This window comes from Sus scrofa, chromosome 18 (genome assembly GCF_054392235.1).
Source record: "Sus scrofa isolate SSC_HxYL_T2T_F1_AM1 chromosome 18, Sscrofa_HxYL_maternal_Yorkshire_Landrace_v2.0, whole genome shotgun sequence".
Taxonomy (NCBI): Eukaryota; Metazoa; Chordata; class Mammalia; order Artiodactyla; family Suidae; genus Sus; species Sus scrofa.
Genome location: NC_139400.1, coordinates 13,531,156 through 13,545,429, shown reverse-complemented (window position 1 = coordinate 13,545,429; position 14,274 = coordinate 13,531,156). Strand labels below are relative to the sequence as shown.

General features: G+C 49.1%; 1 protein-coding gene and 2 long non-coding RNA genes across 4 annotated transcripts in view; 2 read left to right on the top strand and 1 right to left on the bottom strand.

Moving 5' to 3' along the window:
- Positions 1-14,274, top strand: part of ACTR3B (actin related protein 3B) — a 271,775-nt gene that overhangs the window by 142,164 nt on the left and 115,337 nt on the right. The window contains exon 13 of one of the 2 annotated variants that reach the window (XR_014833441.1): positions 7,344-10,046. The exons of the other annotated variant lie outside the window; for it this stretch is intronic. The gene's annotated coding sequence lies outside the window, so the exon portion shown is untranslated. Of the gene's footprint in view, positions 1-7,343; positions 10,047-14,274 lie in introns of those variants that run through there. 2 annotated transcript variants of the gene reach the window in all.
- The window catches only part of LOC146394873 (uncharacterized), a 40,277-nt gene that overhangs the window by 22,391 nt on the left and 3,612 nt on the right, over positions 1-14,274 (top strand). The window lies entirely within an intron of this gene.
- LOC146394874 (uncharacterized) lies at positions 1,537-7,966 on the bottom strand. Its single transcript, XR_014833482.1, has 2 exons — positions 7,185-7,966; positions 1,537-5,822 (listed from the first exon to the last, which is right to left on the bottom strand). It is a non-coding gene; the product is annotated as an uncharacterized LOC146394874 (long non-coding RNA).

Sequence of the window (14,274 nt, the reverse complement as noted above, 5' to 3'; positions counted from 1 at the left end):
CAGACACTTAACCTCTTCTCTGTGGCGTGCGGTTGCACCAAGTGCGTGAGGAAAGTTGCCCACAGGCTAGGGCTGTTGCCAAAAATCTTGGCTGCCTCTGTGCACCCACGCCAAATAGAAATGTGTAGACAGAGTTGGAGGAATTGGGAAAAGGAGCTTTAATTGCCAGGCAGAGAGGGAACACAGCGGGCTAGTGCCTCAAGGACTGTGCCCCCTCCCCCAGGGGTGGGGTGGGGAGGTGGTGAGTCAAGGAGTCTTACAGGGTCAAGGAGCAGGGCGTGGTCAGCTCACGGACCTCTTCCTGATTGGTGGGAGGTGAGGTCATCGCGAGTCAGCATCATCAACCTTCTGGGTCCAACCTGTCTGGGGTCTGTGTGCTTGTGGGCAGCACACAGTTGACTTCTCCCACCTGGTGGGGGCTTCCGCACCTGCCACACAGCCCCAAGGACATGGCTCAGGAATTTATCCGCAGGCCTTAAGGAAGACTTAAATGTCCTTGACTTTATTGAATGGCTCCATTGTTATTATTGTCTTGCCTGACTGTTTTCCTTTTTCTCTGTATTTTCTCACGTCTCCTATGGAATTGATTCTTTGATTAAGTTTTTCTGTGGACACAAGTCATGTGGAGGACAGGAGCGGGAGGCCCCTCTGGGAAGGCCTCGCAGGGTCCTGCTCGGTTACAGGGCTGCCATTTGTGGGATGCTGGCGCCCTGATACCATGGAGTGGACTCCGTCTTTAAGCATGGGAACGCGTCAAGAAACCAGGATTTTAACAGTAACACTTGGCATTGCCCTGAATACAGAGGCCTTGGTGAAGGGGCAGTTGGCAGCCACAGGCGTGGCAACATCCCATCCAAGTGAGCACGTTAATCACAGGTAAAGTTAGTTCTCCAGGACTCGGTAGGACTATCAGGAAGTTTGCAAGCAGCTTGTAAGCCTTCATGTCGCTCCCTTGAGGTGCACGCGGGAAAGGGACTCGATGTTTTCATCAACCCCGGATGGCCCCAAGCGCGTTCAAGCTCAGTTATGACGACTGTCACTGCAGAGCAGGACGCAGAAGTCGGAAGCAGGCGAACCTGACCCCCTCTAGAAGATGCTAGCAATGAACATTCAAGGGGCTTATCTTAGGTTTCCACAGAGGAGCGGCACTGAGAGGATGTGTGTGGGGTTACATGGGCGTGTGTGGACATGTACGGACTTGGCGCATGCGATTCTGGAAGCTGGCAAGCCCTCAGAGCTGCAGCCAGCAAGCTGGAGACTCAGGAAGAGTGGATGTTTCGGTTCCACTCCAAAGGCAGGAAACAGCTGGATGCTCTAGCTTGCCGGCAGCCAGCCGAGAGAGACGCCCTCTCCCCCAGCCTCTTTGCTCCATTCAGTGTGCCCTCTGACTGGGTGAGGCCCACCGCAGGAGGGAGGACAGTCGGCGTAACTAGGTGGACTAGTAGTTCAAACGCTAACCTCATCCAGAAACATCCTCGCAGAAACACCCAGAAGAGCGTCTGACCCCTGCATCTGGGCACTCTGGAGAGGAAGAGGTAGAGCCCTTGAGAGAGGTTTATTCGCCTTGACGTCCCAGGTCTCCAACACTGGGAGATAATTTAACAACACCTAAGCGCTGTGATGTAAAGTCGGTACCTCTTACGTTACATGATAAGAGATAAAGGGAAAGAAAAGAAACTCCTGTGCTTGACACAAGCACATTCTGACAACGTAAGGCGGGTACCCTCAGGGCAGTCACATTCTTATTTCTGTAATAACCGGTGACCTGGTCCTACCTGGGGTTTGTAACTCCCTTCTTCTCCTTCCCCCGCTGTAGTCCCTTTGCCTTCGGCCGTCACCTCAGCTGGTCATGACTCTTTACCTCTTGGGGTGAGACTCGAACCTTCATTCCTCAAGGGTCTGGGCCATTCATGATTCTGCCTGCATTGAACCTTCGTAGTTTTGCCCCGACCTTAATCACAGGGCATGGAAATGCTAAGAGACGCCCTCGGGAATCTCCGGTATTCCAGACCTGCTGTTCCTTTCCTCCAAGGTGGAACCGGAATCCAGTTTCCCCCCAGGCAGTCAGCATTCGGTCACCTCTGCCAGCACAGCAACTCCCTTCCTTCCCTGTAAATCCAGAGGCATGAGGGACCCAAAGTGGCTGGTGGGGTTGAGGGGGTGGGGGGCACCCTTAACCTCTGGTTCAGTGGGATCATGGTTGGGTCTCCTGGTAGAAGCTTTGCTCCCCCTCTCCCCACGCCCCTAGACCAGCGGAGCAGAAGTCATGGGTTCAGGAAGTGGATATTTTGCAAGTGGGCCATCAGGGCTGATAGCGGTGCCGCTTCGCTTCCACCCCTTGATTCCTGGACCCCTGGTTCCAGGCCACGGGAGGATAGACAGTGATTCAGAGCACGTCCAGCCTTCTGGAGACCCTGGCTCCAGCCGCGCGAGGTACTGCCATCCAGCTGGTGCTATAACTGAGTCTTCAAATGGCTATTCCACCATTCTATCGAGCCAGCTGCTTCCGGATGGTGGGAAACATGTTTGATCAGAGAATTCTATGAACTTGGGCCCATTGCTGCTCTTCTTTTGCTGGGAAGTGAGTTCCTTGATCAGAAGCAATGCTGTGTGGCGTGCCATGTTGGTGGCAAGGCATTTGGAAATCTGCAGATGGTAGTTTTGGCAGACACGTCACATGCAGGAAAAGCAAATCTGTATCTGGTGTAGATATCTGTTCCAGCGGGGACAAATTGCTGCCTCTTCCATGATGGAAGTGCCTCAGTACCTTCAACCTGCCACCAGGCGGCTGGCTGATCACCGTGGGGCATGGGGCCCTATTGGGAGCTCCCCGGTGGTCTCTGTGCTGGCAGACGGGGCACTCAGGGGTGGCTGGAGCCAGCTCAGCTTTGGTGAATGCCAGTCCATGTTGCTGAGCCCACTCGTCATCTCTGTCCCTGCCACCATGGCCGCTTTGTTTGTATGCCCATTGAGCGAAGGCAGGGGTGGCTGGGGAACGAGGCTGACTGGTACTGACAAAGCAGATCATCTAACCAGTCGATTATTAAAATCCCTGCTGAGGTCACTTTCGGTGAGTGTTTACATGGGATGCAAATATCTTTAGGTTTTTGCCTATGCAAAGAGTTTGATCCCTGTATCTCTTCCCCACATGTCCTTGTGACGAGTTTGCCATTCATGTTCCTTCCAAGTCCCTGACCATCCAGCCAAACCACTGGCCACAGCCCGCGAAGGTATAATTGCACATCTGGCTAGTTTTCATTCCAGGTGAAGTGAGCAGCCAGGCGCAGTGCCCAAGTCCTGTCCACTGAGAGGATTCTGCTCCACTGCTGTCCCTGGGAAATGTCCCAGGGAGAGACTGTGGGGCTTAGCTGTCCACTTGGGGGCAGTGTCTGCACATCGTGTGGAACCGTCTAGGCCCCAGGCCCAGTCTTGGGTCCTTTGCTGGCTGATAGGAACTCCCCACGAGGCCGTGGGTGCAGGCTGGGCGGGGGAGAAGGCAGAAGAGCTGAGAGGGGGCCATGGACATCTGGGCCACTTCTTCCTGTGACTTCATTGTGCCTGTGGGGCCTGCTCAGGCATGACCATGTGTACACCCGTCCGGCTGATGTCACAGTGTTGCTGCACACGCCCTCCTTGTGGCTTGGTGGTTCAGATAAAGATAACACCCAGTTCATGACGGGCAGCTCAGGTTGCATGGTAACTTGCTGGCCATGCCCAAGTGTTCGGTTTTTGTGAAGGCCTGACAGCAAACCAAGAGCTTTTTCTCAGAAGGAATAGTTATCCGCAGAGGATGGCAGGGCTTTGCTCCAAAATCCTAAGGCCCTATGCTGTGATCCACCTCCAGGGCTGCCAACGGCTCCAAACAGCATCCCTGTCTGCTGCTGACACATCAGGCACCGTCGGATCTGCTGGATCCTAAGGCCAAGGGCAGAGCAGCCTGGACCTGCTGCAGAGCCTTCGCTTGTTCTGGGCCCCGCTCCAAATCAGCAGCTTTTCAGGTTGCTGGGGAAGTGGGCTGGAGCAACACATCCAGCGGTGGAGTGGATGTTGACATCGATACCCACGGGTCTAAAGTCGTCACCCAGCTCCCCAACCCACAGAGAAGGGAGGCACACGGTGACTGATAAATAAGCGAGTCTTGGCCCAGACTGGCTAACAGTGGGCTCACTGAGTTTGGATTCACCCTGCAGTTAATTTCCCTGTCCTTGAATTTATAATGGGACTAGGATATATGGTAATTAGCAGAATTCCCTATAGACATTTCATCCCACGGGTAAGAGCTGTCACTGAGGGGAAGCCAAGCCAAAGCTCTGACACTGTCCTCCCGTGGCCAAGATAAAAATACCAAAAGCAATGTCACACCCTAGGAGCGTGGTAGGGTTTAGTGGAACCTTAAAAACCGAGAAGATGCACCCATCATGTGTTCATGTGTTCATTTAGCAGCCTGGCCCTTACTAAATATCTATCTATCTGTCTGTCTATCTATCTATCTATCTATCTATCTATCTATCTATCTATCTATCTATCTGTATCTCTCTATCTACCTACCTACCTGTCTGTCTCTGTTTCTGGGAGTATGAAACTGGGCAGTTGCAAAGTTAGCCAAGTCATAGCCCCACATGCAACTGCTGTGCTGCACACAGCATCAGTGCTAGAGCAGGTGAACAGGTGCACGTGCACTGCAGGTAAAAGTTGGCCTGCAGTCATTGATCTGCATTGGTCCTTATCAGAAAAGGAGTATCAGATCTTCTTGCCATTGACTTGAGAAGGACAGCGGTATAGAGTTAGTCTTATCACATGGTTACATTAACTTCCTATTTTCTCAAGGAATGTGAAGGGTCCCGAACCAAGTGGCAAATGGCTTGGGTAGTTGGGGCTCTGGAAGGAGTTACAGTGGGGAGTGAGGAGCACGGAGCTCTGAGTAAGAGGTGAGTAGATGGACGTGGCAGAGGACAGGGAGTGTGAAGAACTTTACACAAGGCAGTGCTCACCAGAGAGAAGCTACTTCAGAAGACTCATTAAGCAACTGGCTAGACAGAGGCACGTGGCTGGTTGATGTCAGCCAGGCTTTGTCACGTGCATAAAATGGCCATGGAAGCTGGGGTGGAGACCAGAGAGCATGGACTCCTGCTCGCCAAGGCTGATCTAGCCTTTGCTGGGGTCCTTCAGCAGCAAAGACAAAGGCTAAACCCCAATACACGCCCATCCCTTAAAGAGAGCAAACAGAATTTTGGTAGCAAAGTGACTACATTGTCTCACATCTGTCCTCAACAGGGGAGCCATTAGTCTTTCTAGAATTGACACCCATCCTACGTACGTGTTTTTCTTTCCTGCCTGCAGGGTCTCAGTACCACTGGCCAAGGCCTTGCAGAGTATTTGACCCACCACATCACACAGTTCCAGACCCAAGGACTCACTTCCCAGTAAGGGAAGCACAGTAGTGTCTACACTGCATACACTGGAACATGCATCCAGATGAGTGATGCATTTTCCAGGTCCAGGGTAACTTGTCGCAAATGTGTCAACGTATGAAATGAAATCATGAACACTGGTTGTGGGATAATAAAAGCTGGGCCTTGGCATGCAGCTCGGATACCCCACCTGCCCACACCTGGGGTGGGGTCTGCCTCAACCCTCGCTCTCATCCACACGGAACTCAGCTCTTGTCCCAGGAAGGGTGAGCATAGCATCCTCTGCTCAAGGTGCTCAAGTGACTTGGTCCCCCTCGGTGCTGCTCACGGTTCCCAGTTGCTTTTCTCCATCGCTGTTTGTTCCCAGCATCACCTGCGAGCGCCTTCACAACGGAAGCCCTGTCGACAAGTCTGGAGAGATGGAAAACACATTCGTTATTTCTCAGCCCCGTCCCGAAGCTTAGCTGAGTTTATTAGATTTGATAAAGGGATTGTGTGTCTGGCTGATGGGAGAGACAGGGATTAAGCAGTAAGGCGCTTTTCCTCCCCGGGGTCTCCAAATCCCTCACCAGAGTATAGGGATGCTCTGGCTTCTTGGCTGCTTTTCTTAAACTGCCAGCCTCTTTCCCTTCATTTATATGAATGAGATCAGTCAAAAATGATGAAGCCTTGTGCGGTTTTGTAAGCCATAAATGATTGAATACCGAAGCTGGAGGGAAGATTAGGAAGAATCACAGCCCCAAACTCCACTCTGTAGATATGAGAACCCGAGAGGTTCACTGACTCGCTCGAGGTCACAGGGCAAGTTCCAGGCAGAGGAGTGAGTAGAGGCCAGGCCCCTTTTCTCCTGAATCAGTCTGCATTGTGTCCTCTCTTGCCCCCAGAAATGGAGACTGAGCCACACAGGGACTGGATGGCGATAGGAAGGGACAAAGGGAAGGTTCTTCCCATGCTTTTTCTCTGCTTGACACAAGATAACACCGTTTCAGCAGCAAGCAGCTCTGACATCTTACTAGAGGCACCAGGGGAGTGGCGTTACGGGATTATGAGCTGGGAAGAAGGGCAAAGGACGATGTGAAACTGTGATGAGAAAGTGCTCCTGGGGATCAAGAGTCTGATGGCTCTGATTGGGTGTCCTGAATTTCTGGCCACCCCCCACCACCACCCAACAATGGACTCCCTGCATGAGGAGGTGCCCCTGCCAAGCTCATGGGAGTCTTTCCTCCAGAGAGCTGAGAACAAAGGCACATGAGAGCCTCAGACCTGGGAGGGACTTTGGATTTTAGACAAGATTCATTGAGATTCCTGTCTCTTTCACTGTGGTTTTCTTAGCTTTGTCTCTCTCCAAGTTATGTTGTCCTTGAATCGGCTTGCCTCATGGTTCCAAAAGGGCTGCTAGTAGCAGTCAGGGCAGCATGCTTCCTTGAGCATCTTCAGCAGGAGAGAGTGTAGTGTCCCAAATCTGTCAAACAAAAATCCTAACCTGCATTTTAATTGGGTCATGCCTGAACCCACAGCAGGCTGATAGTCTCGGCCAGAGTTAGGGGATGCTAGGAACTGATTGGAGCTGGGTGTGAGGTCAAACTGCATGGTGTGAAACAGTAGGGAAATTGGAGAGCATGCTGGAGAAACATCACGACTTGGGCTAGGTAAGAACAGGGACTTGAATTCGGTCTTAAACAGTGGATAGGATTGGGGGCTGGCCCTGACACCATCGACCCGGATCCACCTGCCTTGTCTACTGAGGACAAATTTCCATCCAATTGATGTTACCTTAATTTTGTTCAGCCCATGCCTCATAGTGAGCTAATCAAAGCCAAGGGAAGCAGATGAAGCCTGGGCAGGTGGTGAAGGAAGAACGGAGAAAACTAATGACATAATCGGACGGTTCTCTGGCTGAAAAAAAACCCCTTCTTCCCCCCACCCCTTCAGAACATTATCGTGATTGGCCAATTACATGCTGGAAGATCAGACTGAATTCCACAACGAAACACTTGGATGGAGAGAATCGTAGGTAGAGTCATTTTATTCGTATTCCTAAAGACCTCCGATGAGGAATAATGATGGTAAATCATTAATATATATTTTCGGCTGCTTTAAAAATTAAATCTGTTCCACAATGTGTTTCACGATTTTATAGCCATTATACCGAGCCCTTTGGGAGAGTCTCATAAAAGGCATTCCATAAATTTCATCTGTCCTTGTATTGCATTCATTTTATAGCAATAATCTGGCATTTGAAAGGGCTCCAAGCTATCTTTCAGAAGCTGCAATGGAGGGAAACGCAGGAGGAGGAACAGACAGCTTCTGGGGAAGGCAACGCCAGTCTTCCTTTAGAGCAGTACGAGAAAGAGGTCAGGTGTCATCAGTGGTTTTGGGAGAGGTTTATTCTGCTAGTCCCCGAGGCTTCCTGTTAAACCTTACTGGATGTGTCTCTTCCTCGATCGTCTCCCCCGCTACCCCCTCCCCAAATCCACCAGAGATTCCTCTATAAGACAGTGTGTAACGTGGATCCCTCCTGCCTTATTGCAGGGGGGCTGGAGGGACATAGTTCTGATGAGCCCAGCCCAGAATGGAGGCAGGAATTCATGGCCTTGGTTGCCTCAGCCTGAGGTTTATGGCGTCACTGCTAGTCCCCGCCCAGGCCCTGTTTCCATAGTGACCGTGATGCTTGGCGGACGTCTCCAGGCAGTTGGAAATTCAGATACGAAATTTATGGAGTACTGGGGAAGGGGAGGTGAAGGGGGTCCTAATCCAGGGCAGTAGTGCATTTTGCCCTCCTCTAAGTACTCTTTTAATTTTAGTTTGGAAAACCTAAAAGGTGTCCTTGAGTGGAATTGAAGTCAATTGAGTCACACATTCCTTTTTTTTTTTTTTCTAGACACAAGTGATCCTTTTTTTTTTTTTCTTTTTCTATTTTTAAACTTTTGTTGAAGTGGGAGTTCCTGTTGTGGCTCAGTGGTAACAAACCCGACTTGTATCCATGAGGAGGCAGGTTCTATCCTTGGCTCTGCTCGGTGGGTTAAGGATCCAGCGTTGCCGTGCACTGTCGTGTAGGTTGCAGGTGCAGCTGGGATCTTGCATGGCTGCGGCTGTGGTGCAGGCCGGCAGCTGTAGCTCTGATTCGACCCGTAGCCTGGGATCCTCCATATGCCGCGGGTGCAGCCATTAAAAAAAAGCAAAAAAAATTTTTTTAAATTTAGGTTGCGATAATTTCTGCTGTACAACAAAGTGATTCAGTTATACAGGTACCCACATCCATTCTTTTTCAGATTCTTTTCCCTTACAGATGATCACAGAATATTGGGTAGAGATCCCTGTGCTTGACAGCAGAGGGCATCACGCATTTCGAAACAGAAGGGCCCTGAGGACAGTGCCTAGAAGACCGGCACTGACTTAATTTGAAGTCAGAGTTGATTTATGCATCAGTTCTTGGGGCTACAGTGTTGCCAAAGGAACTCAGGCTCTACCCAGAGACCTGAGCAGCATTCCTCTGACTGCGGTGAATAGAAGAATGAGGAAAGAAGATGGGAGAAGGAAGCAGTTCATGGGAGGGAAGGTTCACTTCAAGAATCTTAAATGCAGGAGTTCCCATTGTGGCTCAGTGGTTAACAAATCCGACTAGGAACCATGAGGTTGCAGGTTCGATCCCTGGCCTTGCTCAGTGGGTTAAGGATCCGGCGTTGCTGTGAGCTGTGGTATAGGTTGCAGACGAGACTTGGATCCCATGTTGAAGTGGCTCTGGCATAGGCCAGTGGCTACAGCTCTGATTAGACCCCTAGCCTGGGAACCTCCATATGCCATGGGAGCGGCCCTAGAAAAGGCAAAAAGACACACACACACAAAAAGAATCTTTTTTTTTTTCCTTTTTTTTTATATAATTTTTTTATTTTCCCACTGTACAGCAAGGGGGTCAGGTTATCCTTACATGTATACATTACATTTACATTTTTCCCCACCCTTTGTTCTGTTGCAACATGAGTATCTAGACAAAGTTCTCAATGCTATTCAGCAGGATCTCCTTGTAAATCTATTCTAAGTTGGGTCTGATAAGCCCAAGCTCCCGATCCCTCCCACTCCCTCCCCCTCCCTTCAGGCAGCCACAAGTCTCTTCTCCAAGTCCATGATTTTCTTTTCTGAGGAGATGTTCATTTGTGCTGGATGTTAGATTCCAGTTATAAGTGATATCATATGGTATTTGTCTTTGTCTTTCTGGCTCATTTCACTCAGTATGAGATTCTCTAGTTCCATCCATGTTGCTGCAAATGGCATTATGTCATTCTTTTTTATGGCTGAGTAGTATTCCATTGTGTATATATACCACCTCTTCCGAATCCAATCATCTGTCGATGGACATTTGGGTTGTTTCCATGTCCTGGTTATTACAAAAAGAATCTTAAATGCAGATGCAAACTATTGCCTTTGGAATGGATAAGCAACGAGATCCTGCTGTATAGCACTGGGAACTATATGTAATCACTTATGATGGAGCATGATAATGTGAGAAAAAAGAATGTATACATGTATGTGTGCCTGGGTCACCTTGCTGTACAGTAGAAAACTAACAGAACAGTGTAGACCAGCTATAATGGAAAAAAAAATCATTATAAAAAAGTCAAAAACTAAAACAATAAATAATAATAGATGAGGAAAAGAAAAATCTTAAATGCTTCATGGGAACAAGACCTGGGCTTTACAGTGCGAGGGCTGCTGCTTGTGAATATATGGGTGGCTGTGGCCTGGGGGGTCTTACGTTAGCTGATGTGCACTTTTGGGCTTTCTCCATGTGTGAGCTTTCACTAGGCTATGTGGCTCTCATCGCCAGTACTGATGCTCATCCCTAACGAATGCTGTAATTCAAAAAGATACCTGCACCCCAGTGTTCATAGCAGCACTATGCACAAGAGCCAAGCCATGGGAGCTACCTAAGTGTCTATGGACAGAGGATTGGATAAAGAAGATATGGTACATATATGCAAGAGAATATTAGCCATACAAAGAATGAAATAATGCCATTTGCAGCAACATGGATGGACCTAGAGATTCTCATACTAAGTGAAGTAAGTCAGACTGACAAAGAAAAATACCATATAAGATCACTCATGTGTGGAATCTCATAAAATGATACCAAAGAGCGTATTCACGAAAGAGAAACAGACTCAAAGATTTTGAAACCAAATGTATGGTTACCAAAGGGGAAATATTGGGGGGAGGGATAAATTAGGAGTTTGGAATTGGCATGTGCACACTGCTAGATATCAAATAAGTAAGTAACAAGGACCTACTGTCCAGCACAGGGAAATCTACTCAGTACAGTGTAATAACCTTTATGGGAAAAGAATCTGCAAAGGAATGAATATAGACGTATGCGTAACTGATCGACTTTGCTGTGCACCTGAAACTAACACAACATTGTAAGTCAACTACACTTCAATAAAATTAAAAAAACCATGCATATCTAATGCTCATCTTCTTAGGCTCGTGGAAGTTGTTACTTCTCAGACCCCCTGCAGTTAGGCAGGGTCAGGTGACTAGTTCCAGCCAATGAACTGTCGGCTGCGGTGACGAATGTCATTTCCAGCTCAACACAGTGACCTTCAGCTTTCCCGTCGTCCCCTCACCCAGGACCACGAGGGTCTTGTGCTGAAAGAGACAGAAGCAGCTGAGGCTGCTGAGTGTCTGTGTGACGTCCAGCCCCCTGGACCATGGCCCGCACGCTCAGAGGATTTTAAATGAAGGCAAATTCATTTTTGTGGCTTAAACTCACGAGATTTTGGATTTTTTTGGGGGGGTGGTTCCTTTAGCATAAACTATCTTATCTTGACTAGTTTAATAACTGTGTATAGGTTGAGATTAAAATAAGAAGGGGAGTTTCTGTTGTGGCACAGTGGTTAACGAATCCGACTAGGAACCATGAGGTTGCGGGTTCGATCCCTGCCCTTGCTCAGTGGGTTAACGATCCGGTGTTGCCGTGAGCTGTGGTGTAGGTCGCAGACGCGGCTCAGATCCTGCGTTGCTGTGGCTCTGGTGTAGGCTGGCAGCTACAGCTCCGATTCAACCCCTAGCCTGGGAACCTCCATATGCCGCCAGAGTGGCCCAAGAAATGGCAAAAAGACAAAAAAAAAAAAAAAAAAAAAAAAGAAGGGTAAATTCTCAACCAAATATGTAAAGTAGCTGAGTGAAACCTTGACTAATAACTGATTCTTGTTCATTTCAAAGGCTTCTGAGGGCAACAGGGAAGAGATCTCAGACCCCTAGGGGTGAGATGCTGTCTCGTGGGCCCTGGAAGTCACGTGGGAGCAGCAGTAAGGACCATGTCTTGAGGGAGGACAGAGGGAGAAAGCCCGAGTGAGTCTGGCTTTTAGTCCCACTGGTAACGGAGTGAAGGACAGCAACTGGGGAATCGCCTGCTTTAATACAGCTCAAGGCACCAGCCGAGCAAGGTTGCAGGTCAGGCTGGTTGGTCTGGATCTCTGGGAGCCCCAAGAGCTCTCGCCCCTGTTAAGAACCTCTTGATAGGGGTTCCTGTTGGCTCAGCCGGTGAAGAACCCAACATAGTGTCTGCGAGGATGCGGGTTGATCCCTGGCCTCGCTCAGTGGTTTAGGGATCCAGCATTGCCTCAAGCTGCGGTGTAGGTCGCAGACGTGACTCGGATCTGGTGTTGCCATGGCTGTGGTGTAGCCCTCAGCTGCAGCTCCAATTTGACCCCTAGGCCAGGAACGTCCATATGCTGCAGGTGCAGCCATAAAAATGAACAAACAAACAAAAAAACACCTCTTGGCAGTCTGTCCTCGCAGTGGTCATCTCTGAGGCTCTGCCCATGTGTGTGACCCAATGTCTGGCACTCAGTGGCCCTGGAGCAAATGATGGATGCACACAACCAAAGGCCTAAGCCTTGGAGGAAGTTTCTGTAGCACTGGTTTACAGAGGTGAGTGGTCACCGAGGGGTCGTTTCAGCCAGGCCATGGGTGGGAGGTGAAATGGTGCAGGTGTGGCAAAGAGAACAGCTCGTGGTGACATCCACGTCAGGCTGGGTGGTGACGCCGTCCTGCCGTCTCAGTGATGCTCTCCATGCGATTGTGTCCTGTACCTGGCAGCTTATATCCTTGGAACAAACCCCATTTTCCTTCCTTTGCTTCCCCACGTCCTAAGGTTGTGTTGGATTTCCTTAGAAGCAGCAGGAAATTCTTAGAGGAAAAAAAAAAATTCTCTTTATTTATGATACTATTACTCTATTCTGGGGACCCAGCAGAAATCAGTCAAGAGAAGATTTTGCTTTCCTCCCGAAACTGACCACTGGTGCGCAGGGGCTTTTAAGGGGCGTTTCAGGGCCGTATAGGTGGAGGGAGGGGGCTGCAGGCAGAAACAGCAGTCAGCTCCGACAGACCTCATGAAATTGGACATGTCTCCAGCCCAGTTCATCTTCAGTTCCAAGGTCCTTTTGTTTCCCTTTCCTTGAGGCCATTTCTCGGAATTGTGGCAGCGTACGTCTTGGTTATACTGGTCATCATGGCATAACGTCTCCCGCCTGGTGGGGGTTTCAGCCTCTACAAGACAGCGCATGGGATATGGCTCGAATGTGATCTATAGCCCTGGAGGAGGAACTAAAGGTCCTTGACTTTGCTGAATGACTAAACTGTAATTATGTGGTCTCATTTGACTATTTTGCCTTTGCTTCTGCATTTTCTTAGTTCTCTGATTAAACGTATTCTTTTCTGGCTGCTCCTCGGCATATGGAGTTTCCAGACCAGGCATCAGATCTGAGTGGCAGTTGCGACCTAGGCTGCCGCTATGGCAACTCCTGGTCCTTTAACGATGGGTTGGGGATTGAACTTCCCTCCTGGTGCTGCAGAGATGCTGCTGATCCTGTGGCACCTCAGCGGGAACTCCTGATTAACTTACTCTTTTTTTTTTTTTTGAAAATGAAAATGTATGTATGTATGTATTTATTTATTTCCCCGCTGTACCGCATGGGGACCAAGTTACACATACATGTATACGTACTTTTTCCTCCCATTGTTGTGTTGTGATGTAAGTACCTAGACATAGTTCTCCATGCTACACAGCAGTAAATTTATTCTTTGACTCAAGTTTTTCTACAGACAAAAGGCCCGTGGCAGACATGGGGAAAGAAGGGAAGGACCTGAGGCTCCTGCTCGGTGTCAGTAGCAGGACCGGATAAACTGGCCCCTTGTCAGAAGAGACTTGAGAGGAGTGTTTATGGTGGAAAAGTGGCTGAGAGCCCTGGTAGGGGCTTGTGATGCATATGAAAGTGATTATGCACATGCCTTTCCTCGGCTATTGTTACAGTCAGAGTTATTTATTTATTTATTTATTAATTAATTAATTTATTTATTTATTTTTGGTCTTTTTTGCTATTTCTTTGGGCCGCTCCCTCGGCATATGGAGGTTCCCAGGCTAGGGGTCTAATGGGAGCTGTAGCCACCGGCCTACGCCAGAGCCACAGCAACTTGGGATCCGAGCCACGTCTGTAACCTACACCACAGCTCACAGCAATGCCAGATCCTTAACCCACGGAGCAAGGCCAGGGATCGAACCCGCAACCTCATGGTTCCTAGTCGGATTCGTTAACCACTGCGCCACGACGGGAACTCCTATTTATGTTTTACATCAGAGTATATATAGGTCATGTCTGTCATTATGTTTCAAGTGTACCATGTAGAGATTCGACATTTTTACAAAGTGATCACCAAGACACATCTAGAAACCGTCTGTCATCAGACAAAATTCATACAGTGTTATTGACTCCATTCTCTCTGCGGCACGTGCCGTCCCTGTGACTTATTTATTTTATAGCTGGAGGTTCGTGCCTCTTAATCTCCTTACTCTCCTATGAGTGCG